At 44.1% G+C, this 12269-nt stretch overlaps 1 protein-coding gene across 7 annotated transcripts in view; it reads left to right on the top strand.

Annotated features, from left to right (window-relative positions):
* STOX2 (storkhead box 2) overlaps positions 1-12269 on the top strand; it is a 150369-nt gene that overhangs the window by 40204 nt on the left and 97896 nt on the right. For 2 of the 7 annotated variants that reach the window (XM_068136994.1, XM_068136988.1), the window contains exon 1: positions 7257-7723. The exons of 2 other annotated variants lie outside the window; for them this stretch is intronic. The gene's annotated coding sequence lies outside the window, so the exon portion shown is untranslated. Of the gene's footprint in view, positions 1-2271; positions 2291-7256; positions 7724-9839; positions 9873-12269 lie in introns of those variants that run through there. 3 more of the 7 variants (XM_068136997.1, XM_068136995.1, XM_068136993.1) reach the window with 3 other exon arrangements.

The raw sequence follows: 12269 nt of genomic DNA, 5'->3' as shown, positions 1-12269 counted from the left end.
AGAGTGGATCCGCGGCTGTTGGGGCGGGGGGGGGGGGGCGGTGCCGGCGGCGAGTGGCCGCCGATGCCGCTAGAGGCCCCTCCAGGCGCGGCGGTGGCCTGGGCTCCTCCAGCTCCTCCCGGGCAGGCGGAGCACTAAGTGTCCCGCCGTTAGATCCGCGTTTTGTTAAGGCTGATAATCGTCTCCGCCGAGCCGAAAAGGGAGGCATGCTGGATCATCTCTCTGTTTTCGTGGGAACGGTCCCCGCGGCAGTCGAGCTGAGCTGAGCTGACCCGACCCAGCGGCGATTGGTGCGTGTACCGCCCCGGCGGGGGCCGAGGCAGATCCCTTTACCAATATGATCTGCGGCTCTGCCTCGCTATGTGCCCTGTTTTTCACCATTTTCTGTGAGCGTTGGGCTTTCGGCTGACACGCAATGCAAGGTCCCAGGAACGCCAAGCTAAAAGTACCCCCCCGACTTTTTCAGCTCTAGATCATAGAATCATTAAAGTTAGAAGCCTCTAAAATCACGTCCAACCTTCTATCTAGCACTTTCAAGACCACCAGACCGTGTCCTGAAGTGCCTCATCTACTCATTTTTTTAATGTTTTATTCTGTTGCTACTCGTCATGTTCTGTGGGAAGTTTGTGCCGCTTTAGGACACTGGTACTTACATTATTCCTTTTTTTTCATTTTTTTTCTCATTTTATTTGATTTTTAATTTTTTTTTTTTTTTTAATACTCCCCCCTCCCCCCCCCTTCTTTGTTCTCATCCCTAATAATTTGAGGCACAAATTACTGCGGGTCTGAAAACTTCAGCTGCATACATTTGTCATATGGATTATGTTTGGCCATTGTGAAGTGTATTTGACAGTGCTAAGCTAAGTGGCTAAATGCCTTGGTGATTTATAGCCCACTTAGTCTGCAAACATAGTTATTCATTTACCTCATCAAAACAAAGAAGTTCACTGTTAATGAGAACAGTTCATCACAGCTCCACTGCCCTGACATAGAGATTCTGGGGTGGCCACCGAGCTCTGGGAAGGGCATGGAGCGGAGCCTGGATGCTCAGCATGTTTGGGGAAGGTGTTGCTGGGTGCTTGCCTTCTCCTTGCAGTCTGATCCATCTGGCCCATTGAGGCTTGCAGTAGTTTCAAGAGAAAGGGAAGAGATATACCTTTTTTCTAGATATATGTTTACAGTTGCTGGGCACTATCTTGTCAAGTATAGTGTGTATAATATATATAATAGCAAGCACTATGGATTTAAAAACTGCCCAAAGCTGATTTTCAAATGTAGGGTAACCCAACAGCTTCACATTCAGAAGCTATATTAAATTCTTGGTGAGCACCTTTTTGAAAATACCATGCGTGTAATTGCTTCCACACAAACATACACAATCAAGTGATGAAAAACGTATTTTATACGATTTTCCCCTGTTTTACCTTTCCAAAACAGTTTAGAAGCACCCCAAATTATTTTGCAATATAGATGCATTATTTTTATAATTTTAACAGCACTAGGAACGTAGTTTTGAACTGAAACTTGAGCTCCCAACTTTCTGCTTCACAGTGAGACTTTGTATTTGCATTTTTAAGCTTGTAAAAACTCAGGAGTTGGAAGTGCTGGCAAACCATGCTTCAGCATGTTGCAATAACACTTGGGCTTCAATGCCTGTCTGCACAGCTCACCACCATCTGCCTGTCTCCTCTGATTTTTTCCTCTTACACTGTTTAGGTCTGAACGACTGTGTCTAAACAAAAGACTGGCTTCCAATACACAATGTCGTCTTCTATTTTAAAGTGAAAGTTTACAGAGTAGAAAGACAGCAGGAAAATGTTTCAGATATGAGAATGGTGAAAGTGAGACAAAGTCTTCTTGACCCACAACTTTTAAGGGATTAAAGAAAGATACATTTCTACTGAGTGTTTTGATGCACCCTTTTCCATATCCTCATGATGGAAGATCTAGGAGTGAAATTGAACTCTCATCCATCAACAGAACTCTAGTTTCTTCCCCCATCCTGTCTGCTTGGTCTTCACCAGCTAGGTTGCTCTTCCATATCCTTTTATGTCCTTTTCCTTTTTTTAATGGTCAGCCTGATTCTACCATATCTCTTCTTCAAAGTTGCACCTCTGGCTTTTCACAGAGCTATCTGTCCTCATACTCTATCCTGTCCTGTTCTTTAGTTCTCTCAGACATGCAGTACCTTGTGGCTGGTTTCTACATGTGTTCCATAGTGGTGCACCTTGTTCCTGGAATGGTCCCCAGGATCCATCAAACAACCTGAAGGAGTTAAGCCAACCTGCAGGTGAGCATACAGTGTCAAGCCAAGACAGCACTAATGAAGGACATAGGTGTTAAGGAGCACAGCCAGATCGGGGTTAAGGACTGATGCTGGCCAGGTTCCTGCAGCAGTACTGCTTCCTTGCCCTCTCCTGTGGTCCTACCCTAAGCTGTGGCAGAAATGCCTGTCTGACACTTCAGAAGCTTGTGTATGCTTCAGTTTAGTGGGCTGAGATGTGAATGTCCATTTCACAAAGGGGAAGAAAAAAGTAATTTTGAAAAGTTTCTTACTGATTATCTGGCAGCAAGTCAAAGCAGATTTGGGCTGGAGCTCAGCAATGATCTCCCAGTGATGTTTACTTTCCAGAGCACTAAGGTAATAAACACAGCAAAATGTGGGAGAGAAAGAGGCAAAGAAAACTTCCCTTCCCTTTCCATTTCTGTATCTAGCTGAGCTTTCCTTTGGTCCTGGGAATGTTCTTCAACTGAAGAGGGTATAAATGATGAGATCACTTCTGAGCAGCCCGTAGAGTTGCTCAGGGTGTCAATCCCAGAAGTAGTTTTCCCCTTCTTAAATGGGTCATTAACATTTGGAGCTATATAGTGCAGCAGGGAGATGAGAGAAACAAATGGGGAAATAGTTTCCTGAAAGGAGGAAGAAAAAGCTGTTATTCGTATTCGCTCATCTGTTCAGGATATTCCTAGATCTGCGTGGGAACAGCCTAACAAAAGGAGGGAGCTGAGAGGGGCAAGCCAGGTGACAGTGATGTGCACAGGGACAGTCCTGAGGGAGTTTGAGCCATGTCAGCCTTAGGCTGAGACATGGTAATTCTTCCCAGTGGAGGTTTTTTCCCTATTCCCCATCTCTGTCCTCTGCTCTACAGGGGACTGGAGAGAGAAGAGGTTTCTGAAAAGAAACTTGGCAGCATTGACTGCTGCTGTGCAGGTGTCATTTGTGTTGTTGCTGTTACTTGGGTGTGAGGAGCTCAAGGGAGGCATTGTGATGCAGAGCTGATCTCCAATTGCTTTCCTGGAGATCCCAAAGTGTCCATCTGCTCCTGTGTGCTCTTCCAGTAAGGTGTGATGGAGCCAGTGAAGCAGAGACAGCCAATGTCAAAGTGACAGGGGAAAATGTGGCTCATACGTGGCTGGAAAAATGCTCCAAACAAGGAGTCCATGTTGACTCTGGGGAGGAGAACGAGCTTCTGCAAGGTCTGGTTTAAGGCTTGAGGCAGGATTGGAGAATAACAAAGGATTAGAGCTTCCCACCTCTTCCCTCCCTTCTGGCAGATCACTGTTGACACCAGTCACATTTAATTACATTGGACAGGTAACTAACAGACTCTTATTCAGTAATTAGGGGTGTGTGTGATTATATTCCCAAGAGAGGGGAAAAGTTGTGGTTGAAAAGTCCAACTGGCAGTGTTGCTTTCATCTGCATGCAGCATCTAGCAGTACAAGGTCCTAATACCCCTGCAGGTTTTCACTCCCTGTGGCAGCAGCTGCAGAGGGTGTCACTGTAGGCTGCTTGGATGTGGGCTTGGGATATTTTTTTTCCCACCTGGCTACCTGAAATGAAAGAGGGATAACATAGAATTTAAAGGATGATATGCAAGAAGGGCAATTTCTTTGTGGAAATGCTGGCCTGGCTGTTAAGGGTAGGGGAGGTGGGGAGGGTTGAGCTGAACTTTCAGTGGCAAGAGCACATGGGCAGCTGGATAACCCAAGTTTTCATAAAATACTAGATCTTGGATTATAGTGGCTGCAACAGGATTTAAATTCCTTGTCTGTAGTGCTGTAGCTAAAAGGAGACAAAGTATATTAATGGGTAGCAAGGTTCTGCACCCACTTGATCAAATTACCCTTCCTTGCCAGATTTCACTCCTGTAGATGCTTCTAATAGGTGCTGATGGATATACTGTGGCAGAAGAAAATAACATTTGTGTTGCCTGTTACATTAATTTCTATGATAAAATGAGACTACCAGGATGACCCATCTGACTCCTGTGATGTTTTTATAAAGAACAAAATTGAGTACTGCTGTTATGATTAGTGTATTAAAAGTATTAGGTTTGTTGTCTTAGCTGTGCTGTGTTTTCTCATGCTCTCTCTCATGCTGATTGCTAATGACAAGGTTTGGCAAGAGCTAGCCTAGGCAGTCTTTCCTGTGATGGGAACCAGATGGATGGTTTTGCTCTAGCTGCCCTTCCCATTGAACAGCAGGAAGGGGAGGAGGGGGAGCCTTATTTTGGGGGGCATTGATAGAAAAGTAAATGAATGGTAAAGGACTTCTTCTCCTCTATGCCCCACTTCTCTTCCCATGAGGCCTCCCAGTTTTGCAACTTCCAGCCTCACCCTTGGCTTCAACTTCTTGGCTTTCAAGGGATTGTGCTGTATGCCACATTTTCATTACTGGTACAATTGATGGAAAATCACATTTTATTATGTGAAAAATGCAGTATTTTTGACTGTCAAAGCTCCATTCAGCTGGAAAAAAAATCTATGTGAGGCACTCTTTTGTATTTAGTGTATTTTTGTGCATTGGTTGGAATGAAAAAAATAATGAAAGGCTGTATTTTGTCAACTTTTGCATCTGACTGGCAGCACTGACTGATTTGTTTTTTAAATGTATTTATTTCTTGCACTAAGCACTATTATTCTCCACCCTTTCACGATAAATGCAAATAATATGTGGAATGTTGAGAAAAGATAGATGCAAATTATTTGGTCCCTCTAGGTAGGTCTGTGAAGGAACTGGAAATGTGACTGCAGCATGGAAAAGTACTGTCTTTAAATGAGCTGCAGCAATGATAACAGGGCTACTGTCTGTGTGTCAGTTTTCTGTGGACACATCTATCTTGTTTTATTTATTTGTCTTCTCTTTTTCCCTTTTCTCTCCTGCTGTGAAACTTTAAATGGGATCTGGGGACTTTGAACATCTGATGTATGTTACTCTGTCCATAAATTCCTCTGCCTGGTGTGGAACCACCAGTTCTCAGGTGTGTTGTGCCCAAACCACTGAGGTTATTGGGTTGGGCACTGGGAGGCAGCTAAACAGCTTTGATGTCAGTGAGAATGGGCAGATACCTCTCCTGAGATCCAGGCTGGTATACCTTTTGCCATGAATCAAGCTTTCCCTTAGAGGAGAATTGTGGCTTTCTTCCCTGCACAGCCATGCACCAGCTGCATTGGTACGTGGGCATGTGTCAGATGGAAGGAAGCCAGACTGACTTGGCATTGTGAGATGATGCAGCTTTTGGGATGCCTTTGCAGCAGGACTAGCTTTTGTTCCTACCTCACCAGCATGTCTCACCATGCTCTTTCCCAGGAGAAGATATCAAACCATTCTACATTGAGTGGTGGGATGTGGCCCTGGGCATCTCGGTTGTGCTCGAGTATTGCATGAGGCAGTAGCCTGGAGAAAGCTGTGCTGTGCAGCTGACAGACCTGTCCTGCCAGCTGCTGGGTGTACTCTGTGGTTCAGGCATACCTGTGATTCAGGATCTCCCTGCAAACTAAAAGCAATGTTTTCTTTCATTACAGCAACTTTTTATTTTCTTTTTTTAAGTCAGAATTGTCTTTTTACCTGGATCACTATAATGGGAATTCTAACTGAAAAGCCTGTGAAAAGAGGTGTCAGTGTGCTCCTTCTCAGCATTGTTTCATTATTGCCACTTATAAAATTTAGTCCTTATTCCAGTTAAGATGTTTTACATGCTACACATTTTCAGGTCTTCAACACATTAAAAATGTGGTGTCTTTTTTCTTGCTTGATCCATACAGATTCTTTTTTAATGCAAAAGAAATAAACTGAGCAGTAAAAGCTTACAGAGAAAGTAGTAAAAGTATAAACTTAAAGAGAAATCTAGAAAATCCTTCTTTATAGCTGAGACATTGTTTATGTTTGCATTTCTGGACTCTTAACCCTGTATGTGTTAGGAGCTCATCAGTAGTGACCATTAGGAGAACCTTGGTTGGGAGACTTTTATGGCTGGAGGAGGGTACCTTGCTGTACCTTTGCAGTGAGTTGGTCTCAAAATCCTTGCAAGGGTCTTGGGCTTATGAGGACTTGCTGGCCTGGAGAGTAAATGGTCAGCAGGGCATTAGTTTGAGTGAGAAGATCAAACAGAAGACAATCCTGGGAGAAGCTGGGTAGGAAGGGACATCAGGAGGTCTCTGGCCCAACCTCCTGCTCACGGCAGAACTAGCTATGAGATAAGATGAGGTTGATCAGGGCTTGATCCAGGTGGGTCTTAGAAAGCCTCCAGGGACCTGGATAGCAAAGGCCTGCTGGGAAAACTGTTCCAAGAATGCACTTGGTAATTTGCTGTTTATTATTACATGGCACTCAGAGTAGTCACAGGTAAATGTATGCTGTCATTCTCTCACTCTACAGATATTCCTGAGACTCTTTTTTTCTATTTAGGAGGCAGTATAAGATCCCATAAGCCTGAAACACTTGGTGTTCACTGTCATGAAAAGGTGGATGTGTCCTCTTTTGGGGGTAGTTGGTGGGGTATGCAAAGCCATCCTGCCAATCAGGGGAGTGAGAACCAGCCCAGCTTCATCTACTACAGTGTTTTCCCTGACCTTTTTGCCATCTAAGTGATGGAGTTGGGACTGCCATGCTCCCAGGCTGTCATCCTTTTCCCCTGGTAAGCTGTACTTCTCTGTCCTGGCTGAAGTAGTCTGCCCTGAGTTGGTGATGTGGTAGCTGTTACTACAGTTAATTGCTAGACTGAGAACTTAGCAGAAGTCATTCTTACTGTTTGCCCTCGGGACCACAGGGCTGCAGTATGGGGACAGTGTAGCACATCACACAGTGCCCAAGATATCAGTATAATCTTTCAGAGAGATGGGCACCTCCTGAAGCCTCAGCTAGGGGTGGAAATCCAAGCCTCACTGGGCAGGACGCAGCCCAGGACTCCCCACACATTTGCAAGTTCTATTCTGCTGCCTAAAGTATTATCTTGCTTGCTCAGACAAGTCATTCACCACATCAGGAGCGTGTCAGAAAATAATCCAGTCAGTATAACCAGGGGAAAATAAAGGATTGTGTGGTTGGCCATGTGAAGCTGAATAAGCTTGGGATTTTTTTTTTCTCTTAGCAACACCCTGAACAAAATGCAGTGTGAATGGATGTGAAATATAAAGAGAATTTGCTTCCTGCTTGCATGAACATACATCCCAAAAAAGGCAGAAGTAAATATACAGACAGCTATTCCCAAATGCTTTGGTAGGGCTTTAGAAGATCCAAAGGTTCAGCATGTTTGACTGGTAGGACACTGGATCTTCTCCACTTGAATTAGCTTTGAATACAATGGAACTCTCTGACAGAGACGAGAGGAGAGGACGCGGTGATCACCTGGGGTGTTTCAGTTGTGCTGCACGGTCACCCAGAGTTTTCTTCTCCTCTTGATTCTTCATTTGGGTTTGAAGAGAGGACCCCAGATGTAATGTAAGTATGGAGGGGAAAACCATCTCCTGTGATAGAGGCAGCAGTATGAGGCTGCAGTGGGTCAGGTCTGAAAAAGGGCTGATGTTTGTTAACAGGGTGGGGAAAAAAAAAAGAGAAAATGTGTTTGGGCTAAGGCAACTCTAAATTCCTGCCTGTTAAAAACCTGGAGCTATTTTGCTCCTGTGAGATGTAAACTGGATTTCACAGCTGCTGTTTGCTGTTGTTATTTAAGAGATGGCAGCAAAACAGAAGAGGAAAATGTCTTCTGCTGCAATAGAAAAGCCAGTGTAAAGAATTTATTTGCTGATCGGTAGGCATTGCTCTAATGAAATGACATAGATCTTTAACAAGTTATTTGTATCATGTAAACCCTGTATTCTAGAGGTGGCTTTTCCCCTCTGTTGGGTCTTAATGCAGCTGTGTGGATTAATCACACAGTAATGAGCCGAACAGCTCTTGTCGCTGCTTGACTCAGGGAGCAGAGGCTTTTTGGCTTGAAACATGCATGAGAAAACTCACATCCAAGTTATAGAAAGTGTATATTGGAAATAAAGGCAGAAGTTTAATGAAGAAAACAAACAAACCACTTCCCCCCCCCCCCCAGTAAATGAGGTCATGTAGCCTGATTGCCTGTCCCATCTGTTGCAGTTCATAAGTATGTTGTTTTTCTAAAGGGCAGTACTAAATGGTATTATGTAGTTATCTACTTTCATATGCATGTTGGCTTGTCAAGCACTGTCATTATATCAACCGCTGTGCTTAAAACAGGATTTTGGTTAAAATAGTATATACCTGCCATCTGGTTGAAATATGTAAGCTTCCTACACAACTAAGAAGAGTTGTATCATGGTATTAGGAATAGCTTGTGTTCTCTTGGAAATAGAAGCTGATGTCAGATTGCAGAAATCAGCCAGTTATCAGTTGTCATTAAGCTGTTTGATATCTGACACACATGGAAAACATGCTATTTTTAAGTATGCAATTATGTTATAGAACTAGTCCTCCTTTTCCCCCTTTTATTCTTGTCTTCCCTTTACTCATTTAAATGTTTTGGTTTGAACTGGAAAGCAAAGTATCCCTTAATATCTGGAGAATAGATATACTGCAGACTGAAGGCGTCCCAGACTGTGTGCAATGTTTCTGCCATCAAAAAGTGGTCTGAATGGGGTGTGGAAATAAATTTGAGTTTTTCTGGTGCTCTAGGTGTCTAAAGAGAAATGGCAATGTTTCAATTCATTGTGTGTGAATATGAATCCTTTTGGCTTTTCAAATGACATCTCAAATTCTGGTTGTGAAAAGTCTCTAGTTTTGCTTTTGGAAGTGATTTTACCCACAGCCATTCATCCACGATGAAAGCATGTACAGCTTCATAATGATAAGTTTTAGAGTGTTGCAGTCATCAGGGATGTGTTCTAACAGAAAGCTGAGTAGCAATGGTGTAGGTCAGAGGTTGTGTTTGTTTTCTATTTGTTGACTTTTCCTCAGCAAAGAAGTATTTGGAAGTTGTATTATGGAGGGCTAATCCTGTCTCCCTTGCTCCAGGCTTTTGGAGGCCTTCTTAGGCCATCAAAGCAGCTTTGACAATCTCAGGATTTTGGCAACATTGCAACTACCTTGACTATAAAAAGACTTGAAGCTGGCACAGAGAGCAATCCCCACAGAGGAAGGTTTGCAGGAGTGAGTGGTGCCCAGGAGCAACTGCAGCTCTCTCACACTCCTTTGCAGGTGTGCATGCACACACCAGCTCCCTGTGCTTTCCTACTGACTGAGATGGTGTTCTCAGTGAAAAACTCTGCAGGTGCTGCAGAGAAGCCTTCTGCTGGCACACAGGAGAGGTTGGTGGAGGAGGAGGAGGGGCTGAGACACTCACAGAGTGAGAAATGCAGATGTTTTACCGTTCAGGGCAGTTTGGCAGAAAATTCCTCTTCCCCTTCACTTCCCAGACAGCATACAGTTATTTGCAATTCCTAGCTGCTTATTCTCTAATTTAGCAGCTAACCACTCATCTGCCCTGGTATGCTCCTCCTCCCCTCCCAGCCACCAGCTTTCCCAGCTTGCTTACCAGCTGACAGGAGCAAATTTGCTGCCTAGTTTAGTCCCCTTTGGCTGGACCTTTGCAGGCCATTTCGCTTCCCCACTCTGGCAAAAGGTTAGTGAAAGACCACTTATATGCCTCTCTTTCTTCTGTTTGAAACTTTTTAACATGTTTATTTACACTACTACAGGTCCAGCAGATGGCTAACAAACTTAGGAAGAAAAAATAAAAATCACTTAACCTGAGTTTGTCTTGCAGGGGGAGAAAGGGGTGCAAAGAAAAGTGGGAGGGAGAACAAGCACTCTTAGGTCAAAAGTAAGTGTTTATGTTTTATTGAAGGACCAAACACAGTGTGGTGTTTTACATCTTACATTTGAGGAAAAATCAAAGTGTTTAAAACACTGATTGTAGTTAGTAGTTTTAAGTCTGTCAGAAACTTATGAGGTAATTAGGTATCAGCGTGAGAAGCAGGTAACATCCTGAAAGACAAGGATGTTTCTCAGAAGAGCTCAGTGGTTTTGCAGGCACATGTACAAAGCTTTCATTTCTCTGTTCTCAAGGCAGATGTCAATAGTACTGGATATGGTACCATGCTACTCCTAGCATCTCTATAAGGAGGTTAGGAAATGATCTAAGAACGCCATAGCAAAAAGCAGCAGTTATTTTTTCAGGCGGGTTCTGAGATTATTGCATGTCCAAATGAATTCAGTGTGCCTGGTGTAAATCTGAGAACTTACTCTTGGTTGTCCTGTACTGCTAAATTTGTCCTGTTAGAAACTTGTCTTGGAAATGAGCTTTTTGGGACATCATTCTGGTACCATTCTCAGCTTAATTGTTCCAGGCTGATTTTTTCTTATGGAAGCTTAAGTCATCTTCTCACCTTCTCAAATTCTGACCTCTTTGCGTCAGTAGGAAATCTGTAACACCCAAATTTAGGCCACCAAATGCACTGCATCATGAACTTTTTTTTTTTTTTTTTTTAAATCCTTTTCTTTTTTTAGGGAAAGCAGGGTGTTGGGGAGAGGAGCTCTAAAAGTGGCTTTGTTAGCAGCAGCATTTAACTTGCCTTTGGCTTAACGCAGCATCATTACTTTGATTTGGGAAGTTCTGCTCTTACCAAGAGAAAGCTAGAAAGTGAAAATCTTCTTACCATGGCCTACATACCTTGAGAAAACTTTAGGTGTGCCTGAAAATATGTACTCTGTCTGACCACACAGCCTTCAAAGCAGCAGCAGCTGCAGCCTACAAAATTGTGAGATGAAGGAGAGATTCTCAGAACCCAGCTGAGTACCTTGCTGAAGGGCACCAGGTGATAAAAGAGTTACTCATCTTCCAGCTGGGAGTTGCCCAGGAGCACCCTCCAGGCCCTCCATTTAGTGCTGGGGATGCAGCTCTCTCTTGTTCCTGTTTCCTCTAAGGGTAACCACTGCCTTTCCCTATCATCTCAGGTTGCTCAAGAAGAGAGTATATGTGCTGAAGCTCAGGATCAAGTTCAACAGGCAACATGCAATGTAACCTGTCTAATCTGAAGTGTTTGGGTTTTTTTTTTTGGAGGGGGGAAGATACAGTTTAAGCTTTTGATGAGTATTGTGTAGTAGTTGCATATATATTACCAAGTATATTGCATGGAATAGTAGTGTTTTGGCTTAAATAACAAAAAAAGAATAACTTCTAAAATTTGTAAACCTGGCAGAAAGTAGTCTTGGTGGCAGCAGTGGTAGAGGAAGCACAAGATTAGGCTTCAGGAATGAGGTCCATCAGGGCAGTGTGTTCTGGAATAATGTCATTAAAATGTAAAAAAGCAAATATTTAGGGTTGTATGTATATAGCACAGGAGGGTTCTGCACATTGGCCACAACAACCCCATGCAGAGATACAGGCTGGGGTCAGAGTGGCTGGAGAGCAGCCAGGTGGAGAGGGACCTGGAGGTACTGGTCGATGGTAAGCTGAACATGAGCCTGCAGTGTGCCCAGGCAGCCAAAAGGGCCAATGGCATCCTGGCCTGCATCAGGAACAGTGTGGCCAGCAGGAGCAGGGAGGTCATTCTGCCCCTGTACACTGCACTGGTTAGGCCACACCTCGAGTACTGTGTCCAGTTCTGGGCCCCTCAGTTTAGGAAGGACGTTGACTTGCTGGAACGTGTCCAGAGAAGGGCAATGAAGTTGGTGAGGGGTTTGGAACACAAGCCCTATGAGGAGAGGCTGAGGGAGCTGGGATTGCTTAGCCTGGAGAGGAGGAGACTCAGGGGCGACCTTATTACTCTCTACAACTACCTGAAGGGAGGTTGTAGACAGGCGGATGATGGTCTCTTCTCCCAGGCAACCAGTACCAGAACAAGAGGACACAGTCTCAGGCTGCGCTAGGGGAGGTTCAGGTTGGATGTTAGGAAGAAGTTCTATACAGAAAGAGTGATTGCACTATGGAATGGGCTGCCCGGGGAGGTGGTGGAGTCGCTGTCATTGGAGGTTTTCATGGGGTGCTTGGTGCCATGGGTTAGTTGTTTAGGTGGGT

Source organism: Melanerpes formicivorus, unplaced genomic scaffold (assembly GCF_026170545.1).
Source record: "Melanerpes formicivorus ecotype bairdi unplaced genomic scaffold, bMelFor1.0.p_v2 SCAF_4, whole genome shotgun sequence".
Taxonomy (NCBI): domain Eukaryota; kingdom Metazoa; phylum Chordata; class Aves; order Piciformes; family Picidae; genus Melanerpes; species Melanerpes formicivorus.
This window is presented reverse-complemented; position numbering and strand designations above follow the sequence as displayed.